This window comes from Solanum pennellii, chromosome 12 (assembly GCF_001406875.1).
Source record: "Solanum pennellii chromosome 12, SPENNV200".
Lineage (NCBI taxonomy): Eukaryota > Viridiplantae > Streptophyta > Magnoliopsida > Solanales > Solanaceae > Solanum > Solanum pennellii.
In genome coordinates this window covers 7,685,518-7,704,415 of record NC_028648.1, presented here as the reverse complement: position 1 = coordinate 7,704,415, position 18,898 = coordinate 7,685,518, and the positions used below count along the sequence as shown (strand labels likewise).

The following is an 18,898-nucleotide window of genomic DNA, read 5'->3' as shown; positions in this document are numbered from 1 at the left end:
TATATATATATATATATATATATATTCGTGAGACTAACGTGCAAAGCACGTGTAAAGAACTAGTATATATATACAACACAAATTAATTAATAATTTTATATGCATCTATCTATCTATTGTCAGTACTCAGTACCCTTCCACAAGTTTATTCTCTACCTCCTTAAGGTCTGGAAATTGCCTCAGGAATTTATGATTGCCGATCTTGAATGTTATCTTCTTGATTGGTTTGTCTAGAAAGGGCTTCGAATCTAGCAATTGCCTTGAGAATTTATGACGGCCGATCTTGAGTGTTATCTTCTGGATTGGTTTGGGTATAAGGGACATTGACTCAATTTTCTTCATCCTTGTTATTGCTGTGTTGGATACTTTGGATGAATTTTGCAGAAAAGTATGGTTCAAGAGTTTGTCCGCAGTCCAACGCGTGCTCGGATTCTTCACAAGACATTTTCCAAGAAAATCTTGAGCCTCTTTTGAAAACTTTGAATTCTGAAACTTTGGCTCCTCAAACTCAATTTTGTCTAACACATAATCACCATCTACATCTTCACACATCAGTGTTCCCGTAATCAGCTCATAGACAGTACATCCAAGAGCCCAAATATCAACCTGTGGGCTATACTCGATGTTAATCACAAATTTCGGTGCCATATATCTTTTTGTTCCCTGTTAACTTCCTATTTTGGGTTCATGCCCTGTTCCAAGGTCACGGAGAGCCCGAAATCAGTAATCTTGGCAGTTTTTTCCATTCCCACAAGGAGAACATTGCCAGGCTTGATGTCACAGTAAATAATTCCATTGTTGTGAATGCAACTAAGCCCTAAGAGGATATTCTTCCTATGTTTCTCAACTTCAAACTCTAATAGTGAATTGCAGTTCTGAAGACGATCAGCAAGGCTTCCTTCGAAAGCATACTCGAGCGATAAGTTGTAAAGATTGACGTTATCATCAAAAGAGATATTAGCTCCGAAACAGTGAACAATGTAAGGAGAATGTTTGAACATTATGAGGATTTCGACTTCTTCTTTCAATGAATGAGAAGGTCGCATGATTTGAGAGCAATGAGAGAGGGGAGAGTAACACCACAAAATAGTGCATTTGAGGTAGAAGCTAACAAGACGACTCCAAATCCACCTTCACAAAGAGTTATGCCTCTCTTCCACGCAGGGGCGGACCCCTAGAGGTGCATGTGGGTTCAATTGGACCCACTTCATAGAAATATTTTGTATTATACATATATAAATTATTTGTAAATGTATATAAATAAAATGAACCCACATTTGACTTAATGGCTAGCGCGGCTCAATGGTGAATGGGTTCAATTTCACCCAGTGAATCCAGGTGCGAGCCCCCAGCCAAGGCAAAACATTTTTTTTTTAATTTTATATTTTCCAAGCACTTTTTCTTTTTAAAATAACAAATAAATGTAGACTATTCTAGTTGTAGACTTTTAGTTCAGTGTAGGGCTGGCAAGGGGACGGGGAAGGGGACTGGGGGACGGGACGAAGGGGGACGGGACGGGACGGGTGACGGGGAGAGGGGATTTGGCACGGGACCGGGATTGGGGGGACCGGGATTGGGGGGACAAAAATAGGTCCCATCCCGTCCCACTATATATACGGGATGGGATGGGATTTGGGGGGACGGGACAGGACGGGACGGGATGGGACGGGGGATTTTTTTTTAAATACTTATATATTTGTATTGAAATTACACGTCTTTAGCTAATAAATTTTAAATTTAATTTTTGATTTTCAAATATCAAAATAAATTTTCAAATTTAAAGTTTCAATTTTCAAATTTCAAGATTCATGTTTCAAATTTCAAGTTTCAACTTTAAAGTTTTAAATTTCAAAATTGAGAAGTTTAAATTTGTAATTTAAATATTTTAAAGTAATGTAAATTGTAAACTTTAAATTAAGTATTTTAAAATTAGTTTAGTACTTTAGTATATATTTAATTGTATATATTAAAATTAAAATGCAAAACAATAATTGTATAAAAAAAACTTGAACAAAAGTTAAAACCTTCAAATTTATTCAATAGAACTTAGAAGTTACAATTAACAAATATTAGTGGAGTAACTAATCTACGCAGCCACCTTCTAGGAAGGGTTCTGTTTCAATAAGTTCTCATACGTAAAACTAATATTTGTTACAGATATTAGATGAGTAACTAATTTTACGCAACCACCTTCTAGGAAGGGTTCTGTTTCATTTCGTTCTCGAATGTAATCTAAAAATATCTGTTTTCTCCTTTAAAATTTAATTCTAATTGTCGCATCATATCGATGGTGATATCCTCCGGTCTTGGAAAACTTGCTAGTAATTCTTGTGCATCTAATTCATCATCACTGCATTCAATTTGTGTTTTGATCCAACTTGCTTGTTTTTTACTTAACTTTGGCAAATTGTTATTCCTCCTTTTAGCATTGCACCAGTCTCTAAATAAAACTGTTGTTTCAAACTGTCTTCCGCTAATGAATGTCTATGATCACCAATTTGAACCCTTGCCGCACTGAAAGCAGCCTCCGATGCAATTGATGAAGCTTGAATAGCTAGAACATCACGAACCATTTTGCTCAAAGTTGGAAATGCATCGCTTCGCCTACTCCACCATCCTAATAAATCTTCATTGCCATCTTTGATTTCCAATACTTCCAAAGATTGATTAAGATATTCTTCAAAATCATCACGGTTAGTAGAATTAAGAACAAGAAAACCTCGCATATAAGTTGAAATTGGAAGTGACAGATCAATCTCAACATTAGAAGTTTGACCAATTTCTCCTTGAAAATTTTCCGTAGTTCTATATTTTTCATACAACAATTTTACTTCTACTTTTATGCTAGACTTACACGTTTGACAATTTGGAATTTCTTCCGCTAAAATTTCTTAAGTTTCATAAAAAGTGTCAACAAGTCCTTGCACACCTTGTAATTTATAAGCAGGATGAAGTAAAGTAGCCGTTAATAAAACTTGAGGAATAGAAAAAAAATATTTTTTAAATTTTCAATCATACCTTCAATTGCAACTCTAAATTTATCTATTTTTTATATTTACAAAACTGAATTGAAAAATCACAAATATTGATTAATATTGATAAAATAGTAGGATAATAAATTCTCGAAAACATGGTAGTAGCATCATAAAAAAGTCTTAAAAATTGTAATAGTTCTTTAGTTTCTTCCCAATCTTCATCACAGATTCTATCTAATGGGTCAGCATTATGAGCATTAAAAACCATTTGTATGGGTCTTCTGTATTTGTAAGCAACCGAAAACATTTCGTAAATAGAATTCCACCTTGTTTTAATATGTTTTGGAATTTTTCTAGGTGACAATTCACATAGTAAACAACGCTAATAAAATTCCCTAATTCTAGCAGCATTGTTTGTATGAAAAATCCAGGTAACAGCATATTCAACTTTTATGCTACCACAATCAAATAATGAAATACCATATTGTACAACTAAATTTAATATATGTGCAACACATCTAACATGAAAAACATTATTGTTAATTGGACATAATCTAACTTTTAACATTTTAGCAGCGTTTGTATTATTAGATGAATTATCTAATGCGACAGACATTATTTTATCTATAATCATTTAATAATCTAAAACACTTAAAATATTTGAAGCTAAATATGCACCAGTTTTTTTCTCTATACATACTTTATAACTTATAATTGTTTTTTGCAAATTCCAATTATGATCAATCCAATGTGCAGTAATAGTTAAATAATCATTTCCATTAAAACTACGACCCATGTCTGAAGTTATAGACACTCTACTATCTAATATGCTAAATATACAACGAAGAAATTGACAATGTTTACCTTGAAATTCAAAAACATCAGATTTAACAATATTTCTTGAAAAGCCTCTATAATCCGGATTATAAATTTGTTGAATATATTCAATAAAACCGGGATTTGAAGGAAAACTATAAAGAAAACCACAAACAGAAACCATTTTAGCTAAATTTTCCCGATCTAATTCCTTATTATATTTACGTTGTGTTATTGGACCAGCGGAGTTAAAAGGATCTAATGTTCCTTGAACCATGTTAGAAGCCCCTATCGATGCATTACCGGTAATATCTAATTCATTAATTGAATTTCCCTTTTTTCTATTGGCAAATGCTTTAGCTTCTTTATATTGAATCGGCACACAAGATAACAAATGTCTATTTAATCCCCCGGTTCCACCTTGACCCTTACCTTGTTTATGTTTAAAAGGTTGCTTACACTTATTACAAATAGCAACACTATTTTCTTTATCGAAAGTCATAAATTGCCACAAAATAGAAGTTTTAGATCGTTGATACTTCATCTTCTCCCTTGTGGGAGGTATAAGGGGTGGATGTCCTAAATTTTGCTCCGGTAAATTGATCGTCTCATTTGGAACTTCTGTCACCGGACTAGTAGGTGTTTCTTCTAACTCCTCTTCTCCCAAATCAACTTCTACTTCTTCACCTGAATTTTCATGAACATTAGGATTAATATTACCATAACGTCGTTCTAAACTTTCGTGATCGAGTTGAACATTTGAATCAATATCATAAGGAGAATCATCAACATAAGTAGAATCATTTATGTTAAATCTAACTCTACTCGTTGATTTAGATGAAGTATCACCACTTTTACTACTCTTTCTTTCTTTACTATTTTTTTTTTACCAAAATTAAATAATTTAAAAAGTCTACTTTCTTCATTATCTTGTGCTTTCTCTTTTCCGTTACCGCTATTTTTTTTGCTAGAACTCATACTTAATTATATATAAAGTGTAATATAAAAATAATAATAACACAACAGTAAAGATGAAAAATAAAATATAAATGTTATGAAACGAATGTACCAAACGTCTGCGTTAATAGCAGACGTTAAACCGATTATTGAAGCTTGTGGTTTGTTGTAACTTGTAATTTGAAACTCCAATCAATACTTGATAACAAATGAGATAATATAATTATGTTTATTGGTATAATATGAAAATTTCGATCTAAAATTGAAATATATGGATTCTAATATTATGAGAATTAAAATGGAATAGAAATTAAGATTGACACTTGAGAGTTGAGAGTTGAGAGGATATAGAAAATAGATGAGAGAAATGAGAATAGATGATTTTGTAAGAAATAGTAGGGGATAGGCGTATTTATGATATTAAAAATGGGTTAAAGTGTAATTATTATAACTTGAGGGTTTAAAATAAAGTTTTAAAAGTAGGGAGGTGGTAGGGGGGTGTTTGGGAACACAAAAACGGGCAAAAATCCGTTGGGGGTCCCACTAGCCGTTTCCCCAACGGATATAAACGGTAAAAATTTTTAAAATTAAAAAAAAACAAAAAAACAAACAAAGGGGATCCCGCGAACCGGCCGGTTCAACCGGGCCGGGTCGACCGGGACGCAGGGGTGAACCGTCCCCTGACCGGTCTCCTCATCCCCCACCCCTTAAACCCCCTAAACCCTGGGGGACGGGACGGGTTCGAAACGGGGCGGGTCGGGACGCAGGCCGGGGCGGAACATTCGTGTCCCCCTGCCACCCCTAGTTCAGTGAAACAACAATAGTAATATTCTAAATTTATTATTTAAGTTTTCTTTTCATGTTTGTATTTGAGAATTATTTAAAATTGTAATAATTTAGACAATATGTTTATAGTTTTTATATAATCTCTCCAATCCATCTTATTTTATTATATTACTTTTAACACGCACATTAAAAAATTCATAAATAAGAAAATAATCTTACCAATCCACCTCTTGAAAACTTCTTGCGAAGTTTATTAATAAATGCGAATACTTTAAAAAAAATTAATTACAAGTGTAATATATATGAAAATTTTGATTAATGCTTTCTTGATTTAGTAAGACGGACAACTAATTTTGGTAAGATTGTCAACTTTTATGAAACGAGGGAGTAATACTTAGTTTGATTTTTTGTTATATGCAAAACCATGTATTTATTTTCCTTTTTACTCGATATACATGAAAGTTAGATTAGTGCATTTTTATCTTTTTATGATTTTTAGAACTGTTAGAAGAGTAATAAGTAGCTTGTCAAATCGAAAATATGTGGAAAATTTTCTTGTAAGTAGATAAAAATTAATAGAGTATGTTTTTTTGTTAGGAATATCACCATAAAATAACTTATTTAGGATATAATGAAAAAAATGCTAATAATTATTATGGACCACCGCTATGATTATTTGTAACTTCAACCCACTTGAACGAAATTTTGGGTCCGTCACTGCTTCCACGATAATCCCGCCATTGGAATTAAGAATTGAATGTGCAATATCTTTGTTGTATAATATAATGTACATACTAATGAGAGTAATTTATAGGTCACGTTACACCTTTTCTTTTCCGATACCAAAATGGAGTAATAGACCACTTAGATCTATTTGTTTATCCTATTTTGACTTCACATACAGTTTTAACTCCCAATAAAGTTTCCAACCATTGAAAGACGGATCTAGAAGGAGGCCACCACTATTTTCCAACAAGTGGTTTGTCTATGTTGGTTAATTGCCAAATTTGTTGTCCCTTTTAGCATTTTCGCTTCAAAATGACTCTTTTGGCTCCAAATCACAAGACTTTCTATGACAAACAACTTACATTATATTGACGGCTCATTTAAACTGTCATTTATTTTAGCCGTGAATGAGTCCACAACGACTCACTTTGAACAATTTAAATACCTTCATGTAATATATCAATATTCTAGTTCTAGCTGCTAGAACTGGAAAATTGGTATTTAGTTATATATCCATACATAAAAATAGTGATGACCCTCCCTTAATCAATTCTTGCTAGGATTGAAAATCTTGTATTTTACATACCTATACAATTGAGTCAGCCATAACNGAAGCTATGGCAAACCCTATTCTGTATTCTGTTCTTGCCTCTCCATAATAAAACTGCTCCCCCTATTCCCCGTGGACGTAGCCAATTTATTGGTGAACCACGTAATTCTGTTGTCTTGTTTTTCGCGTTTATATTTTCTCGTATTATCTCAGATTCCGCATAACACTCTAACCAAATAGTTCAAATCAAGTATCCAAAATGTTCAATACAACTCTTATTATGAATAAGAAGAAAAAATCAAGCATAAACTCTCCAGAACACCTTTTAGGATCAAAGATTCAAAATTCTATCTGGAAGCGCAAGTTTCTGCATTAAAATCAAATGAAAGAATTCTACATTAGCACTTTGCTCCATAATGACTCAACGTTAATGAATCAGGATATGAAGTTTATTTATTTCAGATGATACTCAAAGATGAAAATTTTAATAGACCTAAGTAATTTGAACTTGAAGCTCATAATTTCCCAAGCTTTCTTGCTCTTCTTGAAATTTTTTTGCACTATTCTCTACGCCAGAGCCATTTTCCATTCCATAACGGTGTATTTGGATCAATTTTAGTGTCATTATTTCTCCAATATTCTCAGGAATCTCTTCCAATACATCCAACCCATAGGTAATTTGCGAAACACAATATCTTTGTCTAGTTTCCAATCAGTACTGTTGAATGCAGTATTGTTTTGAGCACCTCAAGGTTCAGTAAATTTTCCAACAAATTTATAGCATCCCATGGTAATCTAGTAAATTTTAATGTCAATTTCTTGAGATTAGGAGGGAAATTATCCCCAGAGGAAATCATCAGGTCAATGGTTTCAACTTTGTTCCTTAGGAAATACAGCTTGATGTGTAGCGTCTCCAGCTCCTCTAGAAGAATAAGAGAATAAGGAATATCATGCCATTAAGGATGGCCAGAAGTATCTAAAATCTTAAGGTTTTTTAGATTGGGAGTTCTTCTTATGATTCCGAAAACAAAAGTAGAGTCATGGAGATGAAGTGTTTGCAAGTTTTTGAGAAACAAAGGTTGTTTAAATTCAAGAGGATCAGATATATATAGTGTCATATGATTTTCTACCAAAAGGGGATTACATATATATAGTGGATATCTAATATCCAAATGTCTTATCTCTGTCATTCTCCAGATATCCAGTGGGTGCTTCAGAGTCGCCGGTTCAAGGCTTCCAAGAATTATAGTCTCTAGATTTCTCAATTTGGCTAGTGAAAGAGCATTCTCAATATTTGCAGCAACATATCTCAAATGTACAAGTTGAGGTATTACACAACCGAAATCTTTCGAGACTGATAGTACGTCCAACACCTTAAGCAACTTGAACTGCGAAACAGTGGAACTTGTAATACTAATGCTATGACTTCAGAAATAATTATCTTCTGTTGTAATAAAGGTGCAGGTTATACTTGTAATACCACTGCAATGCTTTGTTGGATAAACTTGCGGATGTTGACTTTTAGATGTAACGATCACTCTCCATTGATTATATATGACTTCTAAGGACATGGGAACATTCTCATTCATGAAATGCACTACATTTTCAGTATGATCTTCTCTTAGGAATAGTTGGCGAAGAAGATCGTGAATTTTGCAAGTTCTCATCTTTCCATCAGCCCTTTGTTTACCAGCAAAAATTAGATTTCTATCAATTAACTCTTCGAGATACTCCTCTGTGACAACTTCTAACCTTTTACTTCTTCTTTCCCTTAAGAATTGCTCAGCAATCCATAACCTAATTAATCAACTTGGAAATGTCAATCTCCATGTCTTCCGGAAAGCCTCCAACGTACAGAAAACAAGACGTCAAATATTGGGGCAAGTAACTGTAGCTTAAAGAAAGAATAATTTTTCAATGAATAGATTCCAACTATCTTCTAAAGTTAGGAAAGACTTACTATGAGGCGGAAAATCAGGGCAACTGATATAATTAGCAACTTATTTATGTCGAGTGGTTAATAGAATTCGGCTTATTTTGTCATAATTTGGAAATATTCTTTGCATTTGGTCCCATGCCTCAGTACTCCAAATATCATCTATGACAATTCAAAATCTCCTACCCTTAAGACCACTATACACAGTCTCCATTAAATTCGTGCTTCGCCTCTGAATTTACCATACAAGAGAAAAAGAAAATTAGAACATAACATTAACCTGGACCTTGTTTAATTGCAAACAAGCACCAGACTGAAGAACATTCAAGGCATCGGATTATCTCTCAGCAGACGCATATATTAAAATAAATATAGACATTATTATTATAATGACCACGTAATCAATTTCCATTGAATGATGACCGTGTTACGTGGCACTAGTAGACTTGTACATTTGTTGAGCTCCATAATAATTATCCTCTTTCACAACCTTCTATAACTTATCAATATTCTGCGATTATCCAAATCAAAGTCAACGAAGTAGAAGTCAAATAAGTAAATATTGATCGTTAAGTTTCCCTCTTGAGCTGGTGGTTGTATCACTGGTAAAACAGTAACACCCCATATTCTACGTGTACTAGTTCTTTTTGTATGACACTTGTAAATTGCCTTTTGATATAGCTATGAACTCAATTTCCTATGCGACTTGTGACAATAGAATAGGTTTAAAGTTGTAATACATGTGCCTTCCAACACATATACGACTAAGTGAACTCAAAAACAATTCGAACTGGAGATAGTAAAAGGTGGTATTCAATGTAAAAGTCAAAGTGGTCAAGCGTGTATTAGTGCTACGGTCTTGTAAAGAAACTAAGATTGGGAAAATTGTGTAAATTAAGTGAGGTGCTTGCTTGACTAAACTATGCTAGTAGGTGACAAGTAGGTGATACATCTACTTACAATTAGTGGAATGCATTTTAAGTTAAAAGGGGCAAGTAGGTGATGCACCTACTTAGAATTAGTGGACTGAATTTAAGTTAAAAGAGTCAAGTAGGTGATGCACCTACTAGAATAAGTGAACTGCATTTGGTAAAAAGAGTAAGTAGGTGATGCACCTACTTAAAAACTTGTGTCAGAAATTAAGGAGGTGATTCACCAACTTGATTGAAGTAAAGGACCATATTATTTCTCCATTTTATGTAGTGAAAACGTCCAGAAGCTACCTGTAAAGCACTCAAGATTATCACATCTTCTTTACCACTTATTCTCCAGAAAATTACTTCAAAGGAAAGCCATAGAAGCTCCAAGAATCTTGGTCTACAACTTCACCATTAAAATATGATGGAAGTAGGTGTTTTTAAAGTACAAATTGTTATAACATCTCCCATCTTAACAAATTCAAGTTAATGATCTGATCTAACATCAAACTAAGGGGGAGAGGACAACCTAAACCTTAAAGAATCCAAGTCTTAGCTGGTGAGGTTTCGTTCCAGCAAGGTAAGCTATAAAAATTTTCATCCCTCTTTTGTTTTTGCGTTGTTTGTGAAAGTTTGTATGTATTAATGAACTGAGGAGTGTTGTTTCTATATGTTGTGTGGTTGGTGAACACACCTGGTAAAAGTTCAGGACAGATGTGCTTGTTGGGACAACCATGGAGTGGAGTACCCTTTAATTTTGATTATGATCTCATTTTGATCATCTCAAATGTAATGTTAGTTGGAACTCACAGGGTGCTAATCGGAAGCCGTGAGCTTATATTGTTACTTCAACATTTTGATGCTTAGGTATTGTTTTGCGTATCATTAAATAAGGGGGTCTGGCTGGATATGTGCAGAGAAGTCATGGGGACTGGTTAGAGGATAGAACATTGAAAGTGTAGTGATACTCCACTTAATTGAGTGTTACATGAGCTTACTTTATGTCGTTCCTTTAATACTGTTTCCAGACGTGATGAAACCCAGGGAGTTTCGAAGGATCTTATAAGAAGGTTGTATAGTATATAAAATTTTTAGAGCAGAATGGATGGGAAGAACACTCTTGATGGACCAATTATAAATACGCCACCAATTACTGTTTTGGTCTTATCAAGTAGCCCAAATTTTTAGATCAACTAGTAACGCTAGTTTTATTATTTACTCCTTTGTAGATAAATAATCTGAAAGGAAGACGGTTAACTCATTGTAATATCCAATTCTATGCAACAAGGTATGCAAGGCTATTCAATTTCCTATTTCTTTGGCATGAATCCAACACTTGTATTACAAAGTAAGCCTTTGACGTGCCCTTGGTAGTGACTGATCCATAGTTGCAGTTCCTACTACAAGAGCATTGAACTGAGTACTCTAATATGAGTTTATTACTAAATGTACATGCTTACTCTACCAAGTATTAACATACAAGGTTTATATTTTTTTCATTGTCAAAGTGCCCTTGGCACGTGTTCCCCTTATATAAATCAAAATGATACTAGATTACACACGATACATATGTTTATATGTTGGATATACAAGATTCCCACGTCTTGCCAACTTTGATTGTCTATTTCATCATATATGTCATCTTTCACATGTTTATATGTTTCCTTTATTGGGTATTACTCCTATTGTGTTAGACTATAATGTTACCTCACAAGATTCCTACTTGCTCTATTGTATATTTTATATTGTACATTCTTGGAATATGTATTCGTCCTTAAGTTGAATCTGTCCACATTCTCATTTGATTCCATGTTCATATAAACCTTGTATTTGATATTAGTTAGTGAGTATTTGAATATCATATAGAGTTCAAATCTCTTGGCTGAATGTTAAATGTCTTCACTTGATATGTGCTTCAATTTGAGATGTCAAAATGCTTAGTGAGTCATATAAGCTCCTAAGTATTACATTGGTGTCACATTTGCTTCCCACGTCATTTTCATTATCGTAAGTGCATATTTGTATGTCTTCTACTACTGGTCCATAATTCCAAATCTCAACAATGATTATGACCACCAAAACAACAATTTCAAAAGAGTTATGATCTATCAAAAGAACAATCTCAAAAGAATTGTGAACATCAAAACTACAATCTCAAAGATTAATGAATCTAAGTGAGGCAATTTGTATAATTAGGGTGGCAGCTCAGGGCAAAATGTCTTGCATGGGCATATCCCAATTTGTATAGAAGGGTGGCAGTTCAGGGGAGAAAGACTAGCATGGGCTGATCCCGATTTGTGAAATTATGAGGACAACATCCCAGGGGTTAAAATGCCTAGCATAAGTCATCCTCTTCTACTACTGATCAGCTGATTGTATCATGTTCTTTATAAAGATTATAACATACATCAAAGTAAAGAAAATAATTTAACATCAATTCCACAAGTATAAGCAAATGTGGTCTCTAATCCTTATCTATTGGTATTTGATTTCACTTGAACTCTCATTTTTCATATGCTTGTATTATGAGTTACATATTCAGTACATACTTTCGTACTGACGTCCCTTATTGGGGACGCTGCATTTCATGTTGAAGGTACATGTACTCAACTAATAGATCTCTCCCACATGATACACAAAGGTTGTTGATGAACTCCAGTTTGATTTGGGGCTTTTCCGAGTCTTTACTATGCATATTTTCATAGTGCATTCATAGTTTCACTTGTCACATGTATCGGTTCAGCTATTCTACATGTATTGTATACAAAACTTATCATTATTAAATCTATTTGCACAGTAGTTTATTTTCTCATCATAGGTCACTTGTAAAACATGTATTCATATGGTACTTGTTTGTCTCACCTAGGGTTGGGGTGTGACAGTGACTCTCTCCCTAACATGATTTCAAATAAGTTAGAAGAACATTTGCATTTTTTGTTTTGTTAAAAACTGTTTGATTATTTTTCATTTCTCTATACAAAAGAGAGCAAAAAATGGGACTTTCCTTCTTCAATGGAGTCATGCATTGAACGCTAAAATCACGTTATGAAAAGCATGAATAAACTTTCATTTTTTTTGGCATGAGTTTGCCATGGCCTATGTTATATATATCTATATTCAATTGAAATCATCATTAAAATTGTTGATTAAATTTTTTACCCTCTATTTAAATATTTTATAATAAATAAAATTGTTAAGTATAATTTACTTATATAATTAAATTCCTAATATTTAACACTCCTTCCGTCCCTTTTTATGTGGGACCCTTTCCTTTTTAGTTTGTACGAAAAAGAATGTCACCTTACTATAATTAGAAAGGGATAAGGCACAAGTACCCCCTGTCACCTTACTATAATTAGAAAGGGATAAGGCACAAGTACCCCCTTGACTGTGATCGAAATTCCAGAGCCGCACCTTAACTAAAATAAGGTCCTATTACCCCCTAAACTTTTTAATAATTTTGTACACCTTTTGACTTAAGTTAATGACCAAGAACTATTATGGGCTTGACATTGGTTTCTCCACCACGACCACATATAGAAGCCTGACAGTTTTTGTCTATTATAATAGGAAGTTGTAGACATTTGTAAGGACTTAACTTCCAAGAACACCAAACAAACAAAAAGTCTCAGATTTTGTAGATTTCTACCTCTTGTTCATTCCCCCTCCCCCTTCCCCTGCTGCCGCATAACAATTCGTCACCACCATCGATGTAAATTTAGGTAGAATTGACGTTATCGAGTGAAAGAGGGATCACCATATTCGTACCAATTCATCCCTCCTCCTCCACTGTCGAGAAATCCATATCTGCTGGCGCCGTCGCCGGATTCCTTGTATCCACATCCTCCTCCTCCTCCTCCTTCTTCATCTCCTCCTAACCTTCTCCAACACGTACCTACCTCTATCCCTTTATCCTTCGTCTTTTTCTCAACCATCTCAGCCACTGTTCTCTCCGCTGATAAATCGGTATCTTCCACTGTCCCCTCCTCCATCTTCTCAGCCACAATTTTGTCTGCTTTAATTAGCAATTGTACCAAATGAGTCTTTCCTTTGGGTTATTAACCTCGAGAAAACATTAAAACTTGGAGAAAGGCATTTAACACTTAATTTCACCTTTGATTTATATGTATCACAAATAGTTTTGTCCAACTTGTTGTAGGTTTCTTAACTAGCAGTTGGAGCACCATCGAAATCCGCAAGCACAACCAGGTCTTTATACATTGAAACATACCATTACTTGTTCATGTTATCTCCAGCACCAAAAGATTGCTATGATCTAATGACTCCATGAATTTTTTTATAAAAGAAAAAGAAAAGTGTTGCAACAATTACCAATTTATTACCACTCCCGTTTTTGCTGTCTTCTTTTGATAAGGAACGTTATTTCATTGACTAGAAAGAAAATAAAAGAATACATGTATACAAGAGATGGTAAGAAAAGATAGAAATGCTAGATGGTCACTAGATTGCTATCTTTTCTTATCATCTCGTAGACATGAATTCTCTTGCTCTCTTTCTAGTTAATGAAATGACATTTCTTTTCAAAAGAAGACTGCAAAAGCACGAGTGGTAATAAATTTGTTATTGCTTGTGACACTTTTCTCTTTTCTTTTATAAAAAAACTCATGGATTCATCAGATCATAGTTATCTCTTGGTACTGCAGATAACATGAACAAGTGATGTTATTTGTTAGGTATAAAGACCAAGTTGTACTTGCAAATTCCGATGGTGCTCCAACTGCTGGTTTAAAAACCTACAACAAGTTGGATAAAATTGTTCGTGATGCATATGAATCACAGGTGAAATTATTGTTTAAATTCCTTTCTCCAAGTTTGTCATTCTTTCTCCAGGTTAATAATCCAAAGGAAAGACTCATTTGGTGCAATTGCTAATTGAAGGAGGTAGAATCATGGTTGAGAAGGTGGAGGAGGGGACAGAGGCTGATACCGATTTATCAGGGGAGTGAACAGTGGCTGAGAGGGTTTAGAAAAACATGAAGGAGGAGTGGTGGAGGTAGGAATGGTGTCAGAGAAGGTGGATGACGAGACAAAGCAGGAGGATGAGGAGGATGTATACAAAGAATTCGTCGGAGGCAGCGACATATATTGATTTCTCGACAGTGGATGAGGAGCGATGTATTGTAAGGAATATGCAGATCCCTCTTTCACCCAATAACCCTAATTCTTCAAGAATTGAGATGTCGATGGTGGTGGAAAATTGCTACGCGACGGCGGCGACAGAGTCTACAAGTCCACACTTTTTGTTAGATATGATGTTCTTTGATGTTGAGTCCCTATAAGTGTCTATGGATTCCTACTATATCAAACAAAACATGTGGGCTTTTAGAATTTTACATCTACGACATTCTCATCACTATATCACTTGACATTAGATTTCTCCGCCACAACCACCACAAAATAATCTTTGCCAACAATGATGTCTCAATTCACGCAAAATTTAGGGTACCAGTGAATGAAGGATCGTCATACTTGTACCAATACATTTCTCCTCTTCCACTGTGGAGAAATTCATATTCACCACTTTGTCAGAATTGAAAAGTGTTTGGAAATTACTTGCTCTATTTTTTTGTTGGATATTGGATTTGAAATACTCAATTCTTGATTTTGAGAATGCAGATGTAACATTCTTGATTCGATTCCAACAATGGAAAGCAACTAGACTATTTATAATTGATTAATGAATGATTTCACCTAATAACTCAAAAATCTATTTGATACATTTTTTAATTTTAAAAAAGACAGTTAATCGCAATCGAATTTTAAACCCTAATAATTTGATGAAAAAGGCCTATGACATGGTAAGCTAGGAACTTATGGAAAATGCACTCATTGGATATGAATTTCCTAAAAGCTTTACAGAGTTGGTAATGATATGTGTAACTTCACCATATTTTACCGTAATAGTAAATGGTGAAGGGCATGGATTTTTTGCTGGCAAGAGAGGTTTACGAAAAGGGGATCCAATGTCTCCTATCTTGTTTGTCCTTGTAATAGAGTATTTGTCGAGGGTCTTAAAGTGCATGAGTTACCTGGCTTTCATTTTCATCCAATGTGTAAGCATCTTAAGTTGACTCATTTAATCTTTGTCGATGATCTAAATCTCTTGAAAAGGTGACACTAGTTTTGTGGCTAGAGTGATGGAAGCTTTAACTCATTTTAGTGAAGAAACGAGTTTTGTGGCCAATGTAGATAAATCTAACTTGTTTTTATCTGGAGTAGACGATTAGGAACTTGTAGAAAATTGTTAGGAATGACTGGGTTCCCTCTAAGACATATTTTAATGAGATATCTTGGGCTTCCGTTGTCCTCCAAGAAGTGGAAGATAGTGGATTCCCAACTTCTAATAGAAAAGATCACTAATCGAATTAAAACTGGTCAGTATAATCCAAATTGGGACTACTGTTTTGCTCTCTATACATAGTTTATAGGGGTTTGTACTCATTCTACCCCAAAGTATTCTAAAGGAGGTTGATAGAATTTGTAGGAGCTATCTTTGGGGGAGTAATGAAGAGAGGTGGAAAGTGTCGCATGGGAGAAGATTTGTTATCCATATGAGTTTGGAGGGTTGCAGTAATTAGAATGTTGTATCAGTAGACAAATTGTTATTGATAGGAGGCTCTCCTCAAGATGTTTGATGACTCCTCACTAGTGCAGGGACCCGGTCCTCTGCAGAGTATGAAGAAAACCAGTCTCATCTGCGAAAAGTATAGACAACTCTAATAAGTTGTCTGCATCAGGGATGTTGGTGTAGAGTAGAGTATTTCTCCGATCAAAACCGACTAGGTTGTTTTGTTTGATGGACAAAAAATCTTGATGATATATATCAAACAAAACACAACATATTACTGATTCATTCAAAAAGGGAAAATACTTTCGAACAGCAAGATATTGATCAAAAGGCTTTCAGTTCTTCTTGTTAGTTGCTTTTTTTTATATTTGTTTGTAATTGCTCTCAAATTGTACGATTCGTTTCGAACTTGATAGAAACGTATCAAACCTTGGATGTTTCATTGTAAGTTCTTAAGCTACAGTTAACTTAGGTTCTTACTGAGCAGTGTTGTATCTACTCGTGCTCAGCTAAGTAATAAGGTGTATTGCTTAGTGAAGAGACTATAGGGTTAGTCTCTTCTTTTGTTACCGACTTTTACTTTTGCTTGATTGAAGACTAGTGAAAGTGGTTGTTGAAAAGTCATGTTGAGAACATGTCGTGGTTTTACTCCCTTGAGCAAGGAGGTTTCCAAGTAAAAGTGATTATCTCTTTTACTTTTTGCTTGTGTTCTTTACTTACTGTGCATTAATGTTACGGGGACCAGGTCCCATTTAATATAAGTGGAAGCGAACATTCAAACAATTGGTATCACAGCTTTATTTTTCATTTTGGTTAACACCAAGAAAATAAAGATCCTAGAGGAATGACTGCTCCACTAAATCTGGAGGAAGGACAATTATCCACAAGACCACCTCATTTCAATGTTCAATACTATGGGTTGTGGAAAAATCGAATGCATGACTACATTAGTGCAGAGGATTCAGAGTTGTGGGATGTTATTCTGGATGGTCCTTATGTTCCATTTAATGAGGTGAAGGATGGAAGTCTCACCACCTTCATGGTTAAGACCAGACAGGAGTTCACTGAGATTGATAGGAAAAAGTATGAAAAGAACTACAAAGAGAAAAAAATCCTAGTCTGTGGTATTGATGTTGATGAGTATAATAGAATCTCAGCTTGTGAATAGGCAAAGGAGATTTGGGACTGTCTTCAAACTACTCATGAAGGAACCAAGAGGGTGAAGAAATCAAAGGTGGAGATGCTTACTACTCAATATGAAAACTTTGTGATGAAGTATCGTGAAACTTTTTTTGAAATGAATTCTCGTTTTACTGCCATTACAAATGAGCTCAGAGGTTTGGGAGAACCAATTCCTGTGTGCAAGAAGGTTCGAAAAATCCTCAAGGTTCTTCCTAAATCTTGGGAAAGCAAGGTGGATGCAATCACTGAGGCAAAAGATCTGATGACCTTGCCTATGGACGAGCTTATAGGAAATCTGCAGAGTTATGAACTAAATAGGAAGCAGGGAGGAAGAAGGAAGGAGTCAAAGAAAGAAAAGACCATTGCACTAAAATCCCCTCAAAGTGATATGACTGAAGAAAAGGATGAGATGGCGTACGTGACAAAGAGGTTTCAAAAGACCATAAAAACATGAAGGATTTCAAAAGAAAGGATCAACCAGCAGAGTAGCAACAACAAATGACCTTTGTCACAAATGTGGTAAGCCTTGTCATTTTATGAGAGACTGCCTAAGTCAAAAGCCGAAATCACATGAAGTTAGATATCGTAAGAAGGACCTGGTCCCAGACAACTTTCGAAGGAAGGCACATGCTTACCAGGTTGTAAAAAGGGCCTTTGTCGTATTGGGTGATGATTCGAGTGAGCCAGAGGAAGAAGCATAAGATCATGCTGATGTCTTTATGATGGCCATTGAAGATTATGAAAACATTTTCAACTCAATCTTCTCCTTAATGGAAAAATTAGATGATGAGGAAGATGCGAATGAGGTAACTCTCTTTGAATTAAAAGATGATCTTGGTAACCTATTTGCTGAAAGTCTGAGGAAATTTGATGCTCTTCTAATTGACTCTGTGGAAGAGCGATCTACTGAAACTTAATGTTGACTGAAAAATTAAGTTTGTTTGAAAATGAAAATGCAGCTTTTCTAACACAGATTTCTGAAATGAGTAGAAGAATAGAGATTTTGGATTCTAACAACAAAATTTATGAAGAAGAGCCTAGTACCTCTAAAAATGATAAAAGAAAACTTAGCATCTGAGAGGAAGAACTAAAGGATTAAAATCTCTGAATCTAAGTTAGCTACTTCTCTTGAAAGTAATTCTCAGCTAAGAAGAGATCTTAAGAAAATCAAAGAAGAGTTAAGTCATTCTCTGAAATGGACTGACTCTTCCAAGATCCTTTCGAATCTCTCTCAACAAATTTTCAATGGGAAAAGACGTCTAAGGAAAAGGAAAATATAACCACCATATAATCCTCATAACAAATATGTGTTTGTGGCTGATAACCTCTTGTGCACCCATTGTGGAAAAAATGGACTTTTGAAGGAAAGGTGTGATAAATTGAAGGAGGCTAATGAAAGGCATGTGAAGTTTGTGAAATCAGATAATTGTCAAAATAATAGGGAACGGGGATCTAGTTTTTGTG

The 18,898-nt window shown here is 34.7% G+C and overlaps 2 pseudogenes; both read right to left on the bottom strand.

Annotated features, from left to right (window-relative positions):
• Positions 1 to 109: 109 nt before the first annotated feature.
• LOC107006959 lies at positions 110 to 6,275 on the bottom strand (annotated as a pseudogene).
• Positions 6,276 to 7,303: 1,028 nt separating this feature from the next.
• On the bottom strand, positions 7,304 to 8,718 carry LOC107006002 (annotated as a pseudogene).
• Between the last annotated feature and the right edge of the window lie 10,180 nt (positions 8,719 to 18,898).